Consider the following 22975-nt stretch of genomic DNA (forward strand, 5'->3'; position numbering starts at 1 on the left):
GTCAATCACTCCAAAACTATAAGTTAAGACAAGAAGAGCAAATTGATTTATAGCTTGGATTTTGTTCCTAGATGTCAATGCTGTTTTCAGAATTAATGTAAGTCTTCTAAAGTATCCCTTATTAAGTTTTATTGACATTTATTCATGTTTTATTGTTGATCCTTCATCAATTCCCAAATATGTATACACTCCCTCTTGCTCAAGTTCTTTTATATTGCATTCTTGTCTGAAACTGAAGTTTTCCTGGTGCTGCAGTTTTCCTACTTTAAAGGTTACTTTTGCACACATATCAAGACCAAATGACATTCTCATATCATCTGAAAAAGTTTTGACAACCTGCAGCTGTGCTTTCAGTTCCTCATCTGATGAGCTATATAGTTTTAAATCATCAACAAAGAGAAGATGAGAAGTCTTTTCACTTTGTTGTTTTCTAGAAGCCAAATTGTAGCCCTGGCCTAAGATATTAAGTAAACAGTTTAATGGGTTAATTGCAAGGCAGAATAGCAACAGTGACAGAGAGTCACCCTGGAATATCCCCATTTGAATTGTTATCCCTGGGATAATAATCTGTCCTTTATCATGGCTTGATTGTAAAGTGGTCTGCCACTGTTTCATGGTCACTGTAATGTAGTCGAGGGTGTATCTTATACATTTTTAAGCACTCTTTTATCCATGAATGTGGGATACTATCAATTTTTTTTTATAGTCAATCCATGCCATACTTATATTCTTTCCCTTTTTTACAGTTCTCCAGTATGTCTTTATTTAACAACAAATGATCTTTTGTTCCATATGACTTTCTTTTATTGCCCTTTTTTTCTACTGCCATGAGTTTTCTTCTAAATGACTATGAACCCTGTCAGCATCAATTCCCGTGTATAGTTTATACATCGTTGGAAGGCAAGTTAAATAATTTTTAGGGTTGCTTGCAGGTTCACTGTTAAGTAGGAGCATTGTTTTGCCTGTTGTTAGCCTGGTTGGTGTCTGTTCAGGTTGCGCATATAAATAATTCTTACTCATGGCTAAATCTTTGTACAAAGATGTTAATACTTTTAACCAAAAGTTAGGTATTGCATCTGGTCCTGGGATTTTTCCAAATAGAGGCTTTTCTTAACTTTGTTTCAATCTCTCTGGCTGTTACTTCATCTCATTTCATATCCTGTACCTTTAAACTTCTTATTCATTCTTTTATGGGTCTATATCACAAAATCAATATCTGAAAATGTCGACTCACATTTTTTCGACACGGAAATGTCAAACTCCAACTTTCCCAAATGACCAAATCACCGATTTCTTTCCGAGGGAAAAATATGTTTGTTATTCTGTGGTGTTGGTTTTTGGCCAACTGATTTCTTTCCATTGGAAAGAAATCGGTGATTTGGCCATTCGAGTATGTTAGAGTTCAATATTTTTGTATTGAACAAATGTGAGTCGACATTTTGAAATGTTGATTTCATGATATAGACCTTCTTTTACTTCTTCTATCCATTTAGCATCTTTGTTATGTTCCAAAGGATCTTCATAGATACTTCTCCAAAATGTATCTATTTATCTATTATGTATCAGTCTTTCAATTCCTTTTACCTTGTTTCCCAATTCTCCATAAAACGTTTTTGGGTAATCAATAAATTGCTTATTTTGTACTTTTCCTTTATATTTATCTGCGCATCTTCCAAATTTTTCTACCTATGCTGAAATTTTTAGTTTGTTGTGTGCGATAGTGCATGATAAGTCCTGGTCTGTTCTAATACTGTGCATTGCTTTTATCACATTTATTTTTCTTAGTATTTTTGTTGATCTAGTCCCTCTTCTATAGTCTTCTAACAGTGACAATTCTTGTCTTAATTGCTTTGTAGTTTTCTCTATTCAGTACTTCCATGATGGTATTCAATCTCTCCCCTTCCTTTCTCTCGCGACCCTGTGTTCTTGTAGTAGAACTTTATCAGTTATTAATTTAGCAGCACAGTAATATATCCTGTTTATTTATGTTATATCGCATGGATCTCTATAGCCAGTCCTAATTACTGCATTCATTTGTTATATCAGACTTCTAACTTTTTGGGTTTTATTGACCATATGCAGTCTATTCCTCTCATTGATCTTAATATATCTATCCATGTATATTAAATCAAGCAATTTTTCTTTTAGCTCATTTTCTTCCAAACTAAGGGCACATCGCTTATTTTCCATGTCCTGTGGGCATTCTATAGAAAATTCTATAGCATCTTCCTGTGGCACCTTCTCTTCAATTTCATCCTGTGCCATCTGTTGCTCTGTCATATGGGAACTCACTGGCCTATCACTCCTCAACACTGATTGCATCAGAGTTTCCACAATTTCCTGTTCCTTTCCTTGCTGTCTAGCTTCAAGTGAACATTTATACTGGTTTCCTGTGGAAGCCTCCAAAATATCTTGATATGGCACATGACCAATTGCTTCTTGTTCCACCGGTTTCCCCTTAATTTGGATATCCATTGCTCTTTCCTGTTATGGTGCATTCTGTATTCGATTTTCTACACTGAATCCTTCACTTTGCTAGTACTCCATAATCTCAGTTTCTATTTCTTTAACTTCTCCATTACTAATCACCTTTTCTACTTTTCCTCTTTGTCTTCTTATCTTTTGTATTGTAAAGTTTTCCATGTCCAAATTCCTTTGCCTGTATTTCTTTTCAAATATCTTTGGTACTGCTCTTTTTGTATTGGTTAGTTTTGCTTTCTCTTTTGCATAAATATTACACCATATTAACTCTCTTTTTCTTTCCCATGTCCATATTTCTTCTTCAGAGGTCTCCTGATCTTCCTGTTTCTCCTTACTTTGGGGACCCACTCCATCACAACTAACCTATATAGAACTGTCAATAAAGCTAGAGATAATAGCAAACTAGTCTCCTCCTTATTTCTAGACTTGTGTAAGGCCTTCAACACAGCTTGTGACAGCAAACTTCTACTTCAGACTCCCTCACTAAGTCTGTCTCAGCCAATCCTTTTATGGTTCAAAAGCTACCTGTCCAATAGGTATCAGTCAGTAAAATAGCACTCCAGCCTCTTTGTATACCACTCTTTCACCACTGGTGTACCACAAGGCTCTATCCTTGGTCCCCACCTGTTTAATATTTTCACCAACACCCTACACACATCCACACAATAGGCCTCCGTAATACAGTGTGCAGATCACTCCATACTCATTTGCATATCTGATAACATGGCCTGCTTCCATAAAATTACTCAGGTAGCTTTAACAGACACTGAAACATGGCTTTGTAACTCACAACTCATGCTCACCCCTCCCCCCCAAAAAACTACTATTTTTTCCCAGAATCCCTCTCTCATGAAAAAAAACAAAATTTAGAGTCCTCTCTCTCTTGATGACTTCAACCATTGAAGTCACTTCTCATAGCAAATTATTAAGGATGTTTGTGGATGATGACCTTAATGTTGACCTGCATATACAAAATTCATAAGAAAAGACCATTAGAAACTAGGGATGCTTTACAGAGCCAAAAACTTCTTCATCAGTGCAACTAAAGCAACAATTGTCACTACTTTTCTCTTCCCCACACTTCTTTATGGTGCACCCATCCTTACTAACATTCAGGCATCACAAAAATTGAAGATTGAGCAACGCTATAACAAAGTTGTGAAATTTACAACTAATACTCTTTTCTGAAGCCATCATCGAATACACTAAAAAACCTAAATTGGTTAGAACTACCCCATCAACTAATATAAACAGTTTCTTACTACCTATAGAATTATCCAGCATCCATCTGCTTGTCTGGCACTAAATATCATTCTACACAGCTATGTTCCTGGTCAACATTATGATCCAATGACCAAAAACTCTTGTCTGTCAACAAACCTATCAAATCTGCTAGGCATTTTCTGTAATCATATCTATGGCCTGGAACTCCTCACCTGTATCCATCAGGTCAATGCTCTCCCTGCCATCCTTCAAAACTATTCTGAAAGACTTTTCTAGGCAAAATCTGGCTCTGTTCTTGCTCAGGACCAAGATAAACTATATCCCTAAATGTGAACAAGTACCTATTCATACCTCACACTCTCCCTTCATCACTCACTTCCTTATTTCTACCAATGTCTCTCCCCTGGCTTTCTCTCTAAATATACCATAAGCCTCCTTTTCCTTTCATTTCATATTGCAACACTTGCTTGTATTATACTAACTTACCTTCAATTTCTTTATAAACTGGCTAAAATGTCTTCAAATATTGACTTGTATCTATTCTTAACCAATGTTTTCATATTATGTCTAATTTAGTATAATTATTTAAACTGTAGCTGTATTTTGTATAATTCTGGAAGATTATAAAAGTATTGTTTTTAAAATGTTTCTTAACACTTTGGAGTTTTTCTCCATGTACATCTGCTGAAAATGGGCTGCTACCCAGTCAGACTTTCCTGGTAATCAAATGTCAAGAAATAAATATTCTGAAAACAATATTAGTCATATCCCTTGAGATGTGAAATTCTATGATAATAACAGAATGATACTGAAGTTCACAAGTGTTCATAGACTTTCATAACTCTCTTGGCACAGGTCAGATGGGGCTCAGAATACATTCCAATGGCACATACAAATTACACATGTATTTCTGTACACTGATGGTTCATCCCTAAAAATGGAACATTGTTTTGAGTGCATTTTCCACTTACATTTAGATGCTTATTCTTAACTTTCAATGTTTCACTTTATATTTATTATATCTGGTTGCTTGTGCATCACTTGGTCCTTGTGAGTAGCTGTCGTCTCCAATAATATGAAAATAAATATTCAAGACTATGCATCTGTTATTTTTGATGTCATTTATATACACATCCCACCTAGAAATGAGGTACAATGCAACATGCCAAATTGTCACTGAGAAAAGAAAGTGTATGCCTATATCTTAAGAGGCAATATGTCAGCTGCCCTTTGGCATTTAATAGTAAAACTTTTTGAACAGTTTAGTATGAAAGAAACCAAAGTGGTATTCTGCTCCAAGATTTAAATACAGTTTGCAGCAGACATTGCCCCATATCACCTTACTCATGTTTGCTAATCCTAATCATATCCTACCCTACCCCTGCTACTAATCCCACACACACACATCCATGCACACATGCATGTTCTCATGCATATGCATGCTCACCACCCTTATGCTCATGTAAGCAGACGCAAATACATGCAAGTACTCACACACACACACACACACACACACACACACACACACACACACACACAAACACATATGCACTTGCACACAGACACAGGTACATTGTGTGTGTGTGTGTGTGTGTGTGTGTGTGTGTGTGTGTGTGTGTGTGTGTGTGTGTGTGTGTGTGTGTGTGTGTGTGTGTGTGTGTGTGTGTGTGTCTGTATTCACACTGTCTCTGACAATGCTTTTCAAGACTGCCTCCCCCACCAAAAATAATTATTTTATGATTAGATGCTCTTCTGGTGTTTGAGTGTGATAATGTGAGAGAAACTACAGCGGCAATAATGTATTTTAGCATGTTTGATATGAAGGTATGTATATACAACGCACACACACACACACACACACACACACACACACACACACACGTTTACACATGCGCATGCTACCATGTTCTCATGCATATGCATGCTCACCCACCCTTATGCTCATGTAAGCAGACACAAACACAGGCAAGTACTCACACACACACACACACACACACACACACACACACACGTTTACACACACACACACACACACACACACACACACACACACACACACACACACACACACACACATATGCACTTGCACACAGACACAGATACATGTGTGTGTGTGTGTGTGTGTGTGTGTGTGTGTGTGTGTGTGTGTCTGTATTCACACTGTCTCTGACAATACTTTTCAAAGACTGCCTCCCCCACCAAAAATAATTACTTTATGATTAGATGCTCTTCTGGTGTTTGATTGTGATAATGTGAGAGAAACTACTGCCGCAATAATGCATTTTATAGCATGTTTGATATGAAGCTATGTATACACAAACATACACATACACACACACACACACACACACACACACACACACACACACACACACACACACACACACACACTGAAACACATCCAAAATAAGCCTGAGAAGATTGACTGATGATCAGTTGCTTGTAGCTTTCACACAAAGAATGCCTCTCCACTCCCCACACACAAATCACCACTTTTTTTTCTAACAGGGCACCACTGTAGTGTGAGACTGTGAACAAGTGAAATACATTTTTGCCACATTATTATATTTCAATGTGTTTAATAAAAAAGAGTGAACACAAAGGCATGCACTCACACATATGTCACTTGGTTCTGAATCTTTTGCAATACACCCTTGACAAACAGTACTTAGACATTTGCAAAAGAGTACAACAATTTCATAACTGCTCAAAGATGTTAATATTCCTCCCTGTTGCAGGTAGTATACTTAAAATTCAACTTATTTGTAGCAAAATCTCTGTGTATTGAACTTTAATAGCAGCTGATAAACACAAATGTTTGAGGAAGAATATAAGGAACTCCTATTTCCCACACAGCATGGCTTTTGTGTTCCCCATAGTACTAACACTGCACTTCTAACCTGTATAGATACTGTCAATAAACCTAGAGATAATGGCAAATTAGTCTCCTCCTTATTTCTAAACTAGTCTAAAGCCTTCAACAGAGTTTGTGACAGCAAATTTCTACTTCAAACATCCTCACTAGGTACATCTCAGCCAATCCTTTTATGGTCCAAAAGCTACCTGTCCGATAGGTATCAGTCAGTAAAATGGCACTCTAGCCTCTCTGCATACCTTCCAGTCACCACTGGTGTACCACAAGGCTCTGTCCTTGGTCCACTCCTCTTTAACATTGATATTGGTGATGATACTGAGGTTCACACCTGTTCATAGACTTTCATAACTCCCTTGGCACAGGTCAGATGGGGCTCAGAATACATTACAACGGCACGTAAAAATTGCACATGCATTTTTGTACATTAGTGGTTCATCTCTGAAAAATGGAACATTATTTCGAGAGCATTCTCTCCCTATATTTAGATGCTTATTCTAAACTTTCAATGTTTCACTTTATATTTATGATATCTGGTTGCTTGTGCATCACTTGGTCCTTGTGAGTAGCTGCCATCTCCAGCATTATGCAAATAAATATTCCAGACTATGTATCTGTTATTTCTGGTGTCATTTATCTAATGTAGTTTTTTTTTCTTACATTGTTCAGAAAGAGTTATTATTCAGAAAATTCCCTTGCGAAACTTGCAAAACAGAGATGACAAACTTGCGAAATTATCAAAAGATAAATATACGAAGACGTAAATATATTTAACTTCACATAAATGAGCAAACAAAGAAGCAAATAAATAATACTGCATTTATTTTACTATCTATATGGTTTTATAATATCTGGATGTCATTTCCTAACAATGTCATTTCCTAACATGAAGCTTAGAAACACTTGCCCTGGGATTCATGAACCTTGCGCCAGGCGCACGCATGGCGTAGGCGCCACAACGCCAGACATGGCCGCCGAGCGATTCAGGTACGATCCAAACCCACGTGCATCAGCGGCGTACGCCGGAGTTGCGCCGCCTCCGGCGTAGGTATGTTAAATACCCCATGTGTGGTGTTGCACCATGCAAATGAAGGCAAGTAGCGATTCACGAAGTGGCGCGGGCGTAGCATAACAGCACGGCAATGTAAACCAAAAAAAACGGTTTACATATATCCAAACATGACATAGGAGTAACGGAAGGCTGCCAACGTCATGTGTCATAGTGGTGCAACATGGCAATGTGGAAAGAAACCAAGAATGTCAAAGGAAAACATGCAGAAAATGTAAATAACGACATAAATGTCATGTACGCAAAAACCACAGCAGAACCCCAGGACATGTCCGCGGAAGGTGAGGAACAATGAAGTAATATGACAATGCCATAAAAGAGCAGTATAAGACACATCAGCATCACAGCCACAATACACCATAGTATGAATGGAAAGCCACAACCACAGCCCAAGGATTGCCAAGGAGTGGCGTCGGTGTCTGGCGCCGTAACCATGTATTAGTAGTCAATGCCATGCAAATGAGGCAGATAATACTGAATCACAAAACCCCTGCGGTAAGGCTGCACCAAACGGCGCAGCGGTAAAACACCGAGGAGTGGCCTAGAGGGAATACCTGTCAATCGCAGAGGGGTGTGCCGCTGTAGGAGGAAGCACATTGGAGCCCAGCAAACCTGGGCTGTACAATGCACATCACAGCATCAGGACCGACGTGTGAGGAAATAGATGCGCTGAGAGTATACAATCTTGGCGCACAGATGCATGTGCACGAGGATGACTACGTTCCCCAAACCAGTCATGTGATGGCCGCCCCGTCAACAACCATGGATACAGGAAGGTGATGCAGAGAATATGAGGAAATGCGGAAGCAGTGTAATTTGAGTCGTAATGAGCAATTAACACCAATCAACCGACGGAGGGCAATCGGCGGCAGCTGACAACTCTGCATGCAGAAATCTGCAAAACGGGAAAGGGGAGGAATATGAATGCAAAGAAAGTAGTGGATGTTGCAGAAATGCAAAGAGCGAAGAACCGATACAGCACAGCCAAGGAGAGAGTTAGCATAACGGCGGCAGACAAAATGCATGACATGTCATGTGCCTGCAGGATGCACTCCTGTAAATAGTAGGTGCAACGTGCAGAAACAGTAAAGTAAGGTGTAAAGCTAAACCAATGCAGGCAAGTGTAATGTAACACCAAAGGCAACAGCGTTGCAGTGCCAACGGTAAAACACGGTAGATAACCCACAGATACGGCAGCAGAGACACACCCAATGACATCACCGGGTGTACAGCACAACACTATAAAGTGGGAATGCACACAACACACAGCGCGAATTCCCAAACGCTGCGCCTTACGGTGTAAACACACGGGGAACTTTTAAAATGTATATGTTGGGTGCTGCCGTGGCCGTGATGCATCAGCATGTGTTAGAGACAGATGGAGTTGTGGAGGAGGGTGCCGACAACTACCGGAGGCCTCAGAGGAGAAGGAGAGTGTTCAGACCAAGGGTGACCTACCAGGGGCTGCAAGACCTGGAAATAGTAGAGCGTTACAGGGTGGACAGGGACACATTACAGCAAATAGTGAAGCTGTGCCGGCCAAGCCTGAGAACAAGAGACAACAGAGGGGAGCCCATCCCAGTGGACACAAAGGTATGTGTAAGCTTGCGAATACTGGCAACAGGTACCTTTCAAAGGCCAACCGGGGATATAATGGGCATCTCACAGGCATCAGCATCCAGGGTACTACACCAGTTTCTGGATGCCATGTTACGACATGCCCATGAGTATATATACTTCCCCAGATCTCAGGAGGAGTTGGCTAGCAATATGCGCCACTTCCACCATGTGGCACAATACCAGGAGGCCCTGGGTGCGATAGACTGTGCGCACATAGAAATCAAGTCACCACCCGGTGAGCAGGGTAGACGCTACATAAACCGCAAGGGATTCCCCTCCATCAATTGCCAGGTCGTGTGCAATGCGCAGGGCATTATCATGGATGTGTGTGCTGGCAGCCCCGGAAGCTACCACGACTCCCATATCTGGCATGCCTCACAGCTGTATCAGGTATTCGCCAGGGGGGACATCACACAAGGTCACCTTGTGGGGGATGCTGGCTACGCATTGGAGCCGTGGATGATCACACCCATCAGAAATGCACACACACACACATGCAAGAACGCCATAATGAGGCACACGCACAAACCAGAATAATCATAGAGCGTGTGTTTGGGATGTTGAAATCACAGTTCCGGTGCTTGGATACATCTGGTGGAGCCTTGCAGTACTCTCCAGGCACATGTGCCCACATATTCATAGTATGTGCTATGCTACATAATATGATCCTGCGGAAACAGCTGCCGCAGGGACATAATGGTGTAGGGCCACCAAGCCCGCCACAACTGCCAAGGCAAGCACAGGCACAGGGCGTTCAGCACCATGAACACACTGTGCCAGCCCCAGTAGGACGGAGGCGTACCCAATATGCCTATGCCTTGGCAAAGAGGGAACGTATAGCACATACTCTGACAGCATAGGCCCCATGGACTGACACCTCCCTACCTGCACACACAGTGAAATGGACGGCACACAAACATGTCCGCCCGTAATGTGTACTGTATGGGCGGTCCCATGTGTGACTCCAACATAGGTAGCACCCAAACACTGCACAACCAACAGCCAGCGGAGCATGGAACACCAACACCTCAACCGCACGCGGGTCCGACAGCAGACGGCGTAGCCATATGCTGCCACGTTCGGCGCAAGGTGTCTACATATGTACATATGTGCATACACAAATATGGATATAGATATCATTACACACGTAGAAATATATGTACACATACACAGATATAAAGTACAACAAGTTAAACAGGGAATCACAGGGATGCAAGGTTACAGATGCAGTAAGATGCGAACTCTCAACATAGTAAACATACTGAACGACAACCCGACTATCCGGGAGGGTGGACAGAGCAGGGAACGCCACCCATGGAAAGGTCAACCCACCTAAATGCATATTCGCCATTCGGGATGATCGCCAGGCCACGATACAGTAACAGGACATGTGCGTGTAATATTCTTAGGATATGAGGGCGGAGGTAGACACCGCCACCGGCGATGTGGTCAACGTAGGTACTGTGTGCAACCGTCCCTGCAGCGGCAGTATGTCTATGTGTGAGGTGAGGGTGTCGTGTGTTCCGCTGTGCCAGTGTAATGTGTGTGACACTATAAAATGTGTATGTAGGTGGCATGTGACAGGCGGAGTGGAATAACATGTGTAGGCATACAGTATAGGAACCACAGGCGTATGTATAGCAGTACCCACAAAGTAGTACTGAGAGCTCCTCACTGGCTAGGCGTGGTGGCGTAAAGCGATGCAAATCGAAAATGTCCCAGAATGTACCACAGGAGTATAGCCAACATGACATGCAAAGGACGCATGTACAAACCATCACCGTATGTATGGTGCCGACATGTTAATTCCAATACGATATATCGGCAACATTACGCAGCAATAGTTATGTACCGCGGAAATACGCATGTGCTACCCCGGCACCGATCGTGGACACGTATCATCCCGTAAACACCGCTGTGTGTTCTACGAGTGTTAAACAAGCAATCGCCACCCGAATAGGTGGCAACCGGTAGCATACAGGCCGTCCCAACTACAGGACCACAATGACCGTAAATATCCATGACAAAATGCCAAGGGATAGTCGGCACGTACGAACAGCTGCAGATATACTACCGATGTGACGGAGGAATACATGCAGGAAGCACACAAGCAGGCGGTACCGACAGCAGACGACATCAACAAAACCTACACTCCTAGAACAACAGACAGGTAAATTGTAACTCCCCAGGCAGGGATGGAGCACACACAGAAGCATGCCGTGTATGTACAAATGCAAGGCCCACAACCCGTACCCGTCACCCACAGCCGGCGATATACCCCATCGCACATATCAAAGGGATACAATCCAAAATAGCAGCAAAAACATACAGGCAGTTAATGACAGCGGCATACCCGCAACATCCCGCGTGGGAACCACTATCAGCAGCGGATGCATACCTGCATCCGTTGTGTACAGGAATATAAGAGCTATGTTACACATCAGAATGCAAAACGCCATCGACAGACGCCGGCAGGACACGGACACCCACATGTGGAACATAATACCATACCCAACACACACAATCCAAGGCTAACACCACAGCCAAATGTACCTGGCGCCACACATAGCGGTTGTAGTCACACATAATATAACACAATACATACCATCCCCACGAAGGTAGTGCAGATAACCAACGCCCAGACGATGAATGAACCATGCCCTAGTTCCGAAGTACCGTCGAATGGAGGAGATGCACAGGTGATATGCGCATAAGTACACACCGAGGAACAGCTATTGGTGTGATGAACCCACATGCGCAGGTGACGGCGGATATAAGGAAGACTCCCAGGATAGTCAAACTGTATGTTCATACCGAACAAAGGCGTTATTCCTACAAGAGCCGATCACTTGTCAGTAGCGAGACACAAACGGAATACGGAAAGCAATACAGGAAAGGTATGTAGAACCCACGAGATGTACTGGTGTGTAACGCATGATATGTATGACGAATCGGCACTGTATGTGAATGGTGTTTGTCAGTAAAGATACCTGTCCATAAAGGAGAAAGTGGTGAAAGGTGGTTATGTAGTGTTAACCTGCTGAGTATACCAACCACTGTGGACACCGTGTGCACAGCAGTGGGACATCATGTACACAGCTGGGATAGGCCAAGGGGTGCCATCGTGATTTAAAACACAGAACAATGCCACCACCCACGCTGATGCTGGCAGTGGATGTCCAACAATGAAGTGCCACAGCAGGGGATAGGACATGTATGTATAGTGTCACAGCACACATGTGTATGGGCAGATATTGTCGATGTCATACGTAATGTGTGCACGGCGTGCACGTATGCCTCGCAGTAGGGGTGACCATGTCAAGTATGTATAATGTAAAGCTATCATGATGGATACGTTCAGACATTATACACAGTATCACAGGCATAGCATGCATGATGGACGTATGGCCTAGTGTTATGTACATTAACAGGATATGTATGGCCTGCAGATATGGGACAGAGCAGTAGCAGAATAGCCACCCAAAATGGAAGGAACATCAAGTAACCATGTCCAAGCTATCTGTAGCAGGTGCAATGTGTGCAACAATGATGTCTGGCAGGTCCATGTATAAACACATGTGCAATGTACACAGTCGTGCCACCCCCCCCCATGGTACTGTCCACTGGACAGCAAAGGTGGATGTCAACTGCATGTCTACACAGTACTGCTGTTGTGGTGGTCCCATGTGTATGTGTCACCCTATCAGCAAGGGAGCTATCACATGACCAGTGCCACAGTGTGTCCCTGTGGGATGTGCACAGGACCTATGTTCTACAGCATGGTGTGTGTCTAGTCTGTGTAGGTAAACAGAAGCCCAGGCTAAGCAATGTGGCTTGTGTGCACATATGCATGACTGCTTCATTCACCCTGCCCACTGCAAACGCCATGTAGGAGTACTACATGCATCAGTAATGCGGAGGACATGGCCCATGGCAGAGTACATGACACCACTGTGTAAGTGGTATGCAGATGAGTACAGATGTGTTCCCGTCTGTCATCTGCATATGTAAACTGTCTGAGCCTGGTATACATCGCGGCATGACTATACTGTGACATGGAAAGTTGTAGCCATTGTGGAAGGCACACCACGAATGTGTTATAGTAACCCTGCCCGTGTGTAGATGTGTGTATGGCACAAGTACAAAGGCTACCAATGTCCCAGCAACACACATAGTCCAGATATGTGTGGCCCTGCAGATGTGTACCCACGCCACAGTGGAATATGGCAACCACAGCACCATGTGGGGCATGTGTGTGTACAGCAACCATGTACAATGTGATATGCATGTATAGGGACAGTATCCACGTGATACCCAGTGGATGACTGTCGCTATGCAAAGGTGATGTGTATGCACCATCTGTGATGTATCTGACACAATGACATCTACACGATATATCTGCCACACCGACACCTGTATGGTTGTTAGCAGTATGAGCTGGTGGAGCTAGAATGCTGCCAGGTATGTAGATGTGGGACATGTAGACATGGACATTACTCCGTGACAGCATGTTGTGTATGTAAGCAAATAGTGAACATGAGGGGACACATGACTGAGGACTGTGTAATGCCACATGTACCTTACATGTCGTAGGTAGCATGATATGCTTGCACCACTGTGTGACCTGTCCAGGAGTCACATAGCCTAACATCCTGAGACACAGGGTATGATGTGATGGTGGATGTGTACATTGCCAATACCAGAATGTGGAATGGTGCTGAAGGGCAATGTGGGGATAATGTCTGATCTGTTACCCTCTGTACTACACCAACCACCCATGCAATGGTATGACAGGTGGCCATCATGTGGATGTGGTGTGCTGTGGCACACAGGCCCAACAAGGGTGCCAGTAAAGGCATGGAAGTCGTCAATGAGTGTGTGAAGCATGTATGTGAGGATGTGCCCCAGTGCCATACCGAATGGTGCAGTCATGTCTGTATGAATGCAGTCCCACCGTGCAATGCACTACCACCCATGTGTAGTGTGATAGATGCGGTGGTGTGGTGGTCAAGGTACACAGCGTCCATGAATGGGCTAGCAGTTAATTCAGTGGGCTGCTGCAGAGACACATAACAACCAGTTTGGCGGGATATAACAGCTATGGAGATTGGAGGTGACATTGGGACAGTGTCCGAGGACATAATGTGTGCATGGCAGTACCATGTATGTGTCCACAGGGACAATGCGATGTCCATGTATGGATTGGAACCCTGTAGTGAGTGAGAGTGTATATTATTGGTAGGTATCCCATTGGCTGGCATGTTGCCAACAACATCTCTGTCGGCAATGCCTGGGTGACTGTCGTATGCTACATTGAATGTGGATGTAGCCAAACAACACAGACATACCACCACACTGCGTGAGGGCCCACACTGCAAAGTATGGTGGTCATGTGTAGGTAGCTAGCTGTGGAGTATGTGATGGACCACGAGGACACACCATGACTGTCAAGTGATGCACCACACACATTTGAACATACCCACCGTGCAACAGCCTGCACATGCGCCCATACAGCACATGTGCATGGAACATGCATACCACCGTGGCATCTGTGAAAAGGCCAGTACCACCATGTCTCTGTGTGGAATAGCATGGTCCCTACCAGTGCGTACATGTAGCGGAAGTGCATTGTGATATGTGTCAGCATAGTCATGTATACTGTCCGTCTGCGGGGTGCCATGCCATTAACTACCCCGTCAGCAGGTGTTGCTAGTACCGGCTCGTGGGCACATGTACCATGTATACTGCAATGGGTGTGTCTCCAGTGTGCGGCTCGCAGGGCGCCAAAGCATATATGTCCATCAACCAGAGGGGATGTCTGTAGGTATAGCACACAGACACATGGAGGTATGGTGCATGCCAAGGGTAGTGTAGGTATGGTATGTCTTGTTTAATGTGTCACCCAGCTATGTGTAGTGCATGGCCAAGCATGTGTGGGTACATGGGAGTCCATACTAGGGAAGTGCGTGTTGCTGTCAGCACATGGCAGTAGCAACTGTCCGAGGTGCAATGTACAGTATGATAACACAGCCAGCATGTAACCTGTGGTGTACAGTGTACTCACCGTCACGTGTCACAATGTGTCTAGCGGTCACAAACATGGGTATCCGAACATGGAGTACCTATGATGCATTTGTCTTAGAAAAACATACAGTATGTGTGTAAATCACTGTGTGATGTGGGATCCACTCACCTGTGTGTGTTGCAGTCCAGGTATGTGCCTGGGAGGTATGATCTGTGTACAATCTGGACTGGCAGGTGTGCTCTGTAGAGCATGGAGGCAGGTCCCAGGCACCGCAGATTAATGTCAGGCATGCCTTACTGTGTGTGCAGTGCATGTGTACAGCACAGTGGGGGTGCAAGCATTGTCACACATCACTGCATGCCGTGCCTGCCTGTGACAGCCCTGCTGGCGACAGACATGTGACACTGCTGCAGAGGCAGCATAGCATGTGAAGATGGACATGTGGGCCCCACACCCTAGGCAGATGTCCGCAGGTCATGTGTGCCACAGTACTGTGGTTGACCATGACTGTCATACTGGATCAATACCACATGCCTGCATAAGTACAGTATGATCATAGTCAACAGTCGCAGTGACAGAGTAGGCAAATGTACAGTATCCTGTGTGCAGACCACTGCCTACTGTACACTCGGCTAGACACACACCCAGAGGGTGAATACACCATTGAGCCATCAGATGTCCCATTCCACGTAGCCTGTACAATGTCATCACAGGGTGGTCACAATAGCATGTGGTAAGACAGACATGTTGTACCAGGTGATGTGTCATGTGTGCATATGTTGACTTGCACAGCCGTTCACATGTCTGCAACATACCGGTGCATGATGCATACTGTTACATGATGTGTGGAACTGCACTGTGACACACAACAGGGACATCTGACACAGGTGTGTTGTGAATGGTGTAACCCATGTTCACACAGGATACACACTGCCGCTGTTGGCAGCCATGCTGGTGGCTACCAGTGGTGCATGCAGTGGTCATACAGACATACTGCATACAGTGTTCATGCAGGGATGTCCATCCTTGTGGATGATGTGTTGCTATGTGAAGGTAGGTGTGTGTTGTGAATGTTACACATCCAGATGACACCATCTGGTGCAGTCATGGTCGTCGACAGCATCACACACATCCACAGCAGTCAGAACCCTGTCCTGAGAATGTGTGTCAGTCACCCTCGTACTGTGTGACATATGTGCACATGGCAGAACACCTCCCACTGTCATCTAGGATGGCTATGTGATGGCTGGAATGTGCCGTGATAATGTACAATGCTGGTAGCCCAATGAAGTACGTGGAATCAGACACAGTGCGCCATGGCTGCCATGTAAACCATGCACAACAATGACTGTCTGACAGACACAAACAATGCGTTGACATGTTGAACATGTGCACATGAGAACTCCCAATGAGGTATGTTGCACATATCGATGTACAACTGTCATCTATGGCCATAGCATGGGTGCAGACGCACATACCCACAGGCAGTACCACGTGATGCAGGTAGGGGGCATTGCAGGTGCACATGTGACAGTTGCTGTACCGCCACATGTCCTGCATAGCCGTCATGTAGGGGTAGTAGTGGCATGTGACTGATGGACATGCCTGTACATTTGACCATGTCCCACAGGAGATGTGTTATGTGTGTACAACATGTGATGTGCCAACATCAAGCTGTGCAGTGTATGGCCGCCAGTGTACCTGTATGACTTGTTCTGCGATGGGTGCAAAGGCACATAGTACTGCATTGCACGCCCACAAGCCCCACACAGGTGCATAGCCTGAACATACAATACAAAGAGGGTGTGGGATGATAGCAACCCACAAGAGGAGATGGGTGCGGGTGGCAACCCACTACCACATCCGTGGGTATGGTGTGCATGTGTATGACACATTAGCACCTGAGAAGCTAGCAGTACAGCAGTACAGGGTTGCATGCATATATGTTCAACAATAGCCCTGTGTGTCCCACCACTGGCCCGTGGATAGACAGACACCAACACAATGTGCAGATATGATATGTGCACAGCACATAAACGATGCCTACTGTAGAACAGGCAGACTGTGTAGACATGTGCACAGTACTTCTGCGCCAGCCACACTCAAACACGTTATGTGCGAACCACACCAATAGTCCAGGCCATGCCAAAGCTGGGCGTGCATGCATCTGTGTATGTATGCCTGTGAATGTGTCTGGCGTAGCGGTATAGCTGTGTCACTGTTCTTCACAACATAATGAATGGGTTGTATGTGTGATGGGTGCGTCATATGTGTATGGTCAGATCGACGATACCATCAGTGCCCCTGCTATGTGAACATCCCTGTCCCCATACATGGATACCTATGCTGTGCCCAACATCACGTTTCCAGAGGGAGGGATGGCGGTGTGTAGTGCACCAGCAGACATGGGGTGGCAGCAGGCACTGGATGTAGACATATGTGGTACCCACGTCAGTCCAGGTAACCATCCATGTGCACGGGATAGCAGTGTGTGGCCACATACAGCACTGTGTAGATCAATATCGCAGCACATAGCACCTGTCAGGGTTACAGTGTATGCATGGGTGTGTGATACCTGCATGCACCAGACACACCCCACCAAGCAGCGTGCAGCCTACCTTGCATAAGGCCAGTGTCCACACCATGGTGATAGACATGTGTAATGTCCAAATACACATAGCAATGACATATGGAATGGACAGCCACCCTGCCAATATCATTACCCCCCAGGTGGATCACATCCCAGTGCCATGTATGTGGCATACCTTGCCATACCATGCAGCCCTGCCCAGCAAGGCTGCATGTGCTATCCTGTCCTACATGGTGCGATGGCCAAAAGGCACTGTCACTATCAACCATACACAGCAGTAATGTTACGGTGATGCACCCTGTGGTGTTACAGGTGCTGTGTGCTGCTGTGGACAATGTGCGTGTGTACATGCTATGCATGACCTTCCCTGCTAATGTGGCATGGTTACACATTGTCCCATGTGTATCACATGTGCAACACAGGTGAGCCGTGGAAAGTTGCCCAACACCCATACAGTGCTGTGTGGATGTACATGGCACAACACATGCATGTGCAGGTGTCCATGTGTATGTGTACAGTGCCACTGCTGATGTTCATAATGGCCACGTACGTGATGTCTATTGACATATAGACAGCATCCAGGTGAACAGTAGAACTGTTGTCACAAGGGGACCCGTGCCAACTGATATGGACACAGGTGTAGACAGGTACACATGTCCACAGCAGGCTAACATCAACATGGTGCGTGTACAGTGTGATGAGGTGACACACAGATATGAAATGACACCCACTGCTCAATGGTGTGGCAACACATTGGCTGTATCACTGCCATGATGCCTTGCAGAGATTACTGTGCAGATGTTGTACATGTCATAGCAATGTATTCCCAGCAGTATGCCAGAACAGCAGTGTAAATGTGACCTGCCACCATCGTTATGTCTTACAGATAATGCCACGTTCCGGCTGCCTGCCTTTAGCCGACAAGAAGACGAGGTGATCATACCATTGCTACATGATAATTATGACATCTTATTTAGCCATGTGCCACTGCAGGCACAACAATGGGAGGAGATGTGGCAGGATATGCGCGGGAGGGTGAACAGCCTGGGCCACAACCGCACATATCAACAGATCCGCAGGCACTGCACAGACCTAATCCGCCATGCGAGACAGCGTGCCACTGCAATCACCAGACAACAAGGTGGGACAGGTGGTGGCCCACCAACCCAGCCCCCACTCACAGCCACGGAGGAGCTGCTGGTCGGTCTGGGGACACCCATGGAACAACACGCTGAAACCCTCGCGTCCATCGTGGAGGTGGGTGTCTCCCAAACAATGAGCTCGGAGCTGCCTGGTAAGTCAGTGTTGCATGTTTGTATGACAAGCGACGTAGGAGTGGGTGTCATAGTACAATACATAATATAGCAACACATGCCAGGTATATGGCCACACAGGATGCATACTACAGTATGCTATGTTGTGTATGCACACATGTGCAGAGCACATGCGAACACGCAGGTGCATGATGTGACATGCAGAATGCTTACTGTGGCGATAGTAATGGATAATGTGCATACCTTTGTGTCATCCCTATACAGGTACGTCTGGCGTGTCGCAAAGACAAGGGTCTGTCACAGGTAAGTCTGTTGCTAGTAAAAGGCATGATACGGTGTATTGATATTCCCCATGTGTCCAGGTATGACATGCACACCTGGGTGTGCCCCAGTCACGGTATACAGGTTGCACCATCCGACACACACACCACCCATGTACAGTAGATCCAACCGTTAGTATAGAGTGGCATGACACCACATAACCCATTGGTGTGTTATGTGCAGTCAGCTATGCATACAATGGTGAAGGTGTTCCACAATGGCTGCATGTGTAGTATGCATTGGTATGCCTCTGCAGTATGAACACAGTACCACATAGTGAGCTGTGATCTGGCCAGAGCACAGGTGTTACCACTGTGACCTATGCCCCTGCATTGGGTGCACATGTTGTGACATGGCACATGACATGTCCCATGCACGTGGATGTCTGTCTGCAACATTGTCACACCATGACATGACCTATGCGACATAGCAGACATCCACAATGTCTGCATAGCCGTAGGGAATGTGACACCTCAGACTAGTACGGTTGTATGTCACATGTGCCACCACAGGGCCGTGTGCACGAGGTCCATCACACACAATTGTCGATGACCCAGACAAACAAGGCCATGGGTGATACCTACAGGCATGTTGCCACACAGTACATCCGCAGTGGGTAGTCACCGTTGCACCCTGTCCACACATAGTGGGCTCATCACTGTAGTGGACCCCCTGGACATCCGATGTGGTACACCAGTGAAATGGAATGACTGTCCCCAGCCAATAGAGGTGCCACCAATGTCCACCATATACGTGCTGCTGAGCAGCTGAACTGGTTTTCAGACATGGCAATGTAATGCGTCCAGGTCACGCATCGCACAGAAACATACCGGTGTCCTGCTACCGTGCAGTGGCACAGTGCCCGTACTCCACACTGCACAGCTATGTACACAGCTCACACCAACCACACATGCACAGACATCCTTGTTACAGATGCATTGTATTTGTAGACTGTACACATAACACTGCACTGTGACATCCGTTGTGATGTGGTGCATGTGGTGGGACACCATTGACACATGACACATGTCCACATGATACCGCACATGTTTGCGGTGTACATGACATAGTGACGGCAGCCATGTGTACAGTTAACTCGCCCGTGGCCACACGGTGTATCACGGTGATGCATGCAAACTACCATGAATGTGTGTACTGCATGCCTACTAACAGACACCTGCCTGTTGTAGTGTGCACTCCAGGGCAGTATGCATACTGCCACTATTAATGTCTGGGCTGCATTCACTGGGCTGTGGTGTGGGAATGCTGCATGCCACATGCAATATCACATGCATGATGTGTCTGCATGTGTGTGTGTCCACGTGTGTGTGTCAGCGTGTGTGTGTCTGCATGTGTGTGTGTGTGTGTGTGTGTGTGTGTGGCTGTGTGTGTGTCAGCATGTCTGTAATGTAACTTACGGTATGTCTCTGTATTGACAGGTGCTGTAGGTGCATTCCCCTCCTGCGGTCCATCTGATGCTAGTGTCCCCACAGATACTAGTGGTGATGACCATGTGCATGAGGCACAGGCAGGGTCATCACAGGCAGACACTGTGCCATTGGAGAACATCACACATACGTCCCTTTCATCCCGGCACGGTTCAGATGCCGACACATACCGCAACACCATTGCCCATAGATGACGGACAGTCAGCGTCTGTTGGCACCGAGCAGGAATGTGTGGTGGCTGCAGAAGGTGCGGGTACACATGACATTGCCAGTGTAATGACTGGTGGAGTGCCACACAGGCATGTGGCAGGTGCTGCTCGTAGGAGGAGCACTGCTAGACATACACCTGCCGTACAGGGTGCAGCAGCTGGTATAACCAGACGCATGTTCCAGACTGTAATGGTGGCGCAGGCACGTGCCGAACGGCAGAACCAGGAAGGGCAGAGGCTGCAGAGGTCCGCAATCCGTTCCTTAAATGAGAACATCCAGTCATTGGCGAATGCCCAACAGCATCTTGCCGATGTTCTGGATAGGAGATTGGGTGAGATGGCTGGGATCCTCGACCGAGGCATGCCATGCAGGAACACCTGGTAGGGGTGAGGCATAGGGCACGTGGCCGTGGGCTAGTAACACCACCAAGTACAGGTCAACGTGTGCGTGCCACCACCCATGCCCACCCACTGCAGCTGCTACTACACCGACCACACCAGGACACAGCAGGCCAAGTGGACGTGGCCCTGGATGGCCCTGGCATGGACACGTTTCCAGCGGACATGTGTCATCGGAGAGTGGCCACTCTATACCTCCACCTGGTAGTGCCCGTGCGACCCCAGGCAGGCACGGGTCACGTCGCCGCAGGCCGACACAGTGAGCCGTACCACCTGCACTGTACAGTCTGGGGCTGCCAAGTACACCCCGTGTAGGCATCACAGATGACTGAACTGTGTACACACATACCCACACACAGCAAACACAACTGTAGGGCTCCACCACATCCACATGCATTCTGCACAGTCATGCCCAGTAAATGCACAGGCCCTTACGCACACACATGATGTCATCCATTGGTACAGCCTATGCCTGTGGCACACATATCACCCTGTGCATATGATGAAGTCTCTGCCACATAATCGTGAGCTACACCATTGGTGCACGGTTATGCAAACATATTCTGATGCACAGGGTGGACAACATAGTGAGAGGTGTATGTGATACCTGTGTCTGCATAGTATGTGATGTGTATGTTGTGGTGGCTGTGTATGGCAGGTGACAGGTGCGTATGTGATGTGGTTTGTGCACTGACATCATGCAGCAGATATACCATGTAGTGCAGGTGCAGCATTCATTGTTCTGTGTACACAGTATGCGTGTTGGTTACATGTGTAGCACCATATTGGTTCAGTTAACCCGTATGCCACTTATGGTGTACTTGCATGTGCCCACTGGGAGCACTGTTATCAGTTCCCCACGTGTAGTCGTGGGGTACCCACAGGCACATCTGGCAATAGCAGCATAGCACAGGTACCCGCAACCGGCATGGACCCCTACATAGGTACATAGGCGCACATGTACATACCAGGCTATGTGCCCTACGGCATGTGTAAACCTAGCAAGACTGTGTGTGGCTGCTAACACCCCTTAGGATGAGGGTACCACATCCATCAGTCTCCTGTCCCCTGTCCAGCACTGACACAGAGATGATGCCTGGTGCATACTCATGATCACACATCCACACGTCATGATTACTCCTGCACAAAGGCAGTCAGGGCCTCTGCTTCACATGGGCTGGCAATCCTCTCCGTGTTGTAGGGGGTCTCTGGGCGTTGACCCTGTTCCCCCAGCACGTCCTAGTCATCTTTGTGGTGAGGTGTGTGTAAGTTGCTTCTGTGGCCGTGTTTGCCCGGAGCCTAGGAGGTGGAACTTGTCCATGTCACCCAGGTTGGACATGGCTGTGTATGTCAGGCACAGATCACCACAGAGCAGACGTGCTGGGAAGGTATACAGCCGGAGTCCCCTTGGTCGGGCAGTGTGAGACACATGTCCCAGCACCT

This window comes from Protopterus annectens, chromosome 5.part0 (assembly GCF_019279795.1).
Source record: "Protopterus annectens isolate FY-2018-M chromosome 5.part0, PAN1.0, whole genome shotgun sequence".
In the NCBI taxonomy this organism is placed as follows: Eukaryota; Metazoa; Chordata; order Ceratodontiformes; family Protopteridae; genus Protopterus; species Protopterus annectens.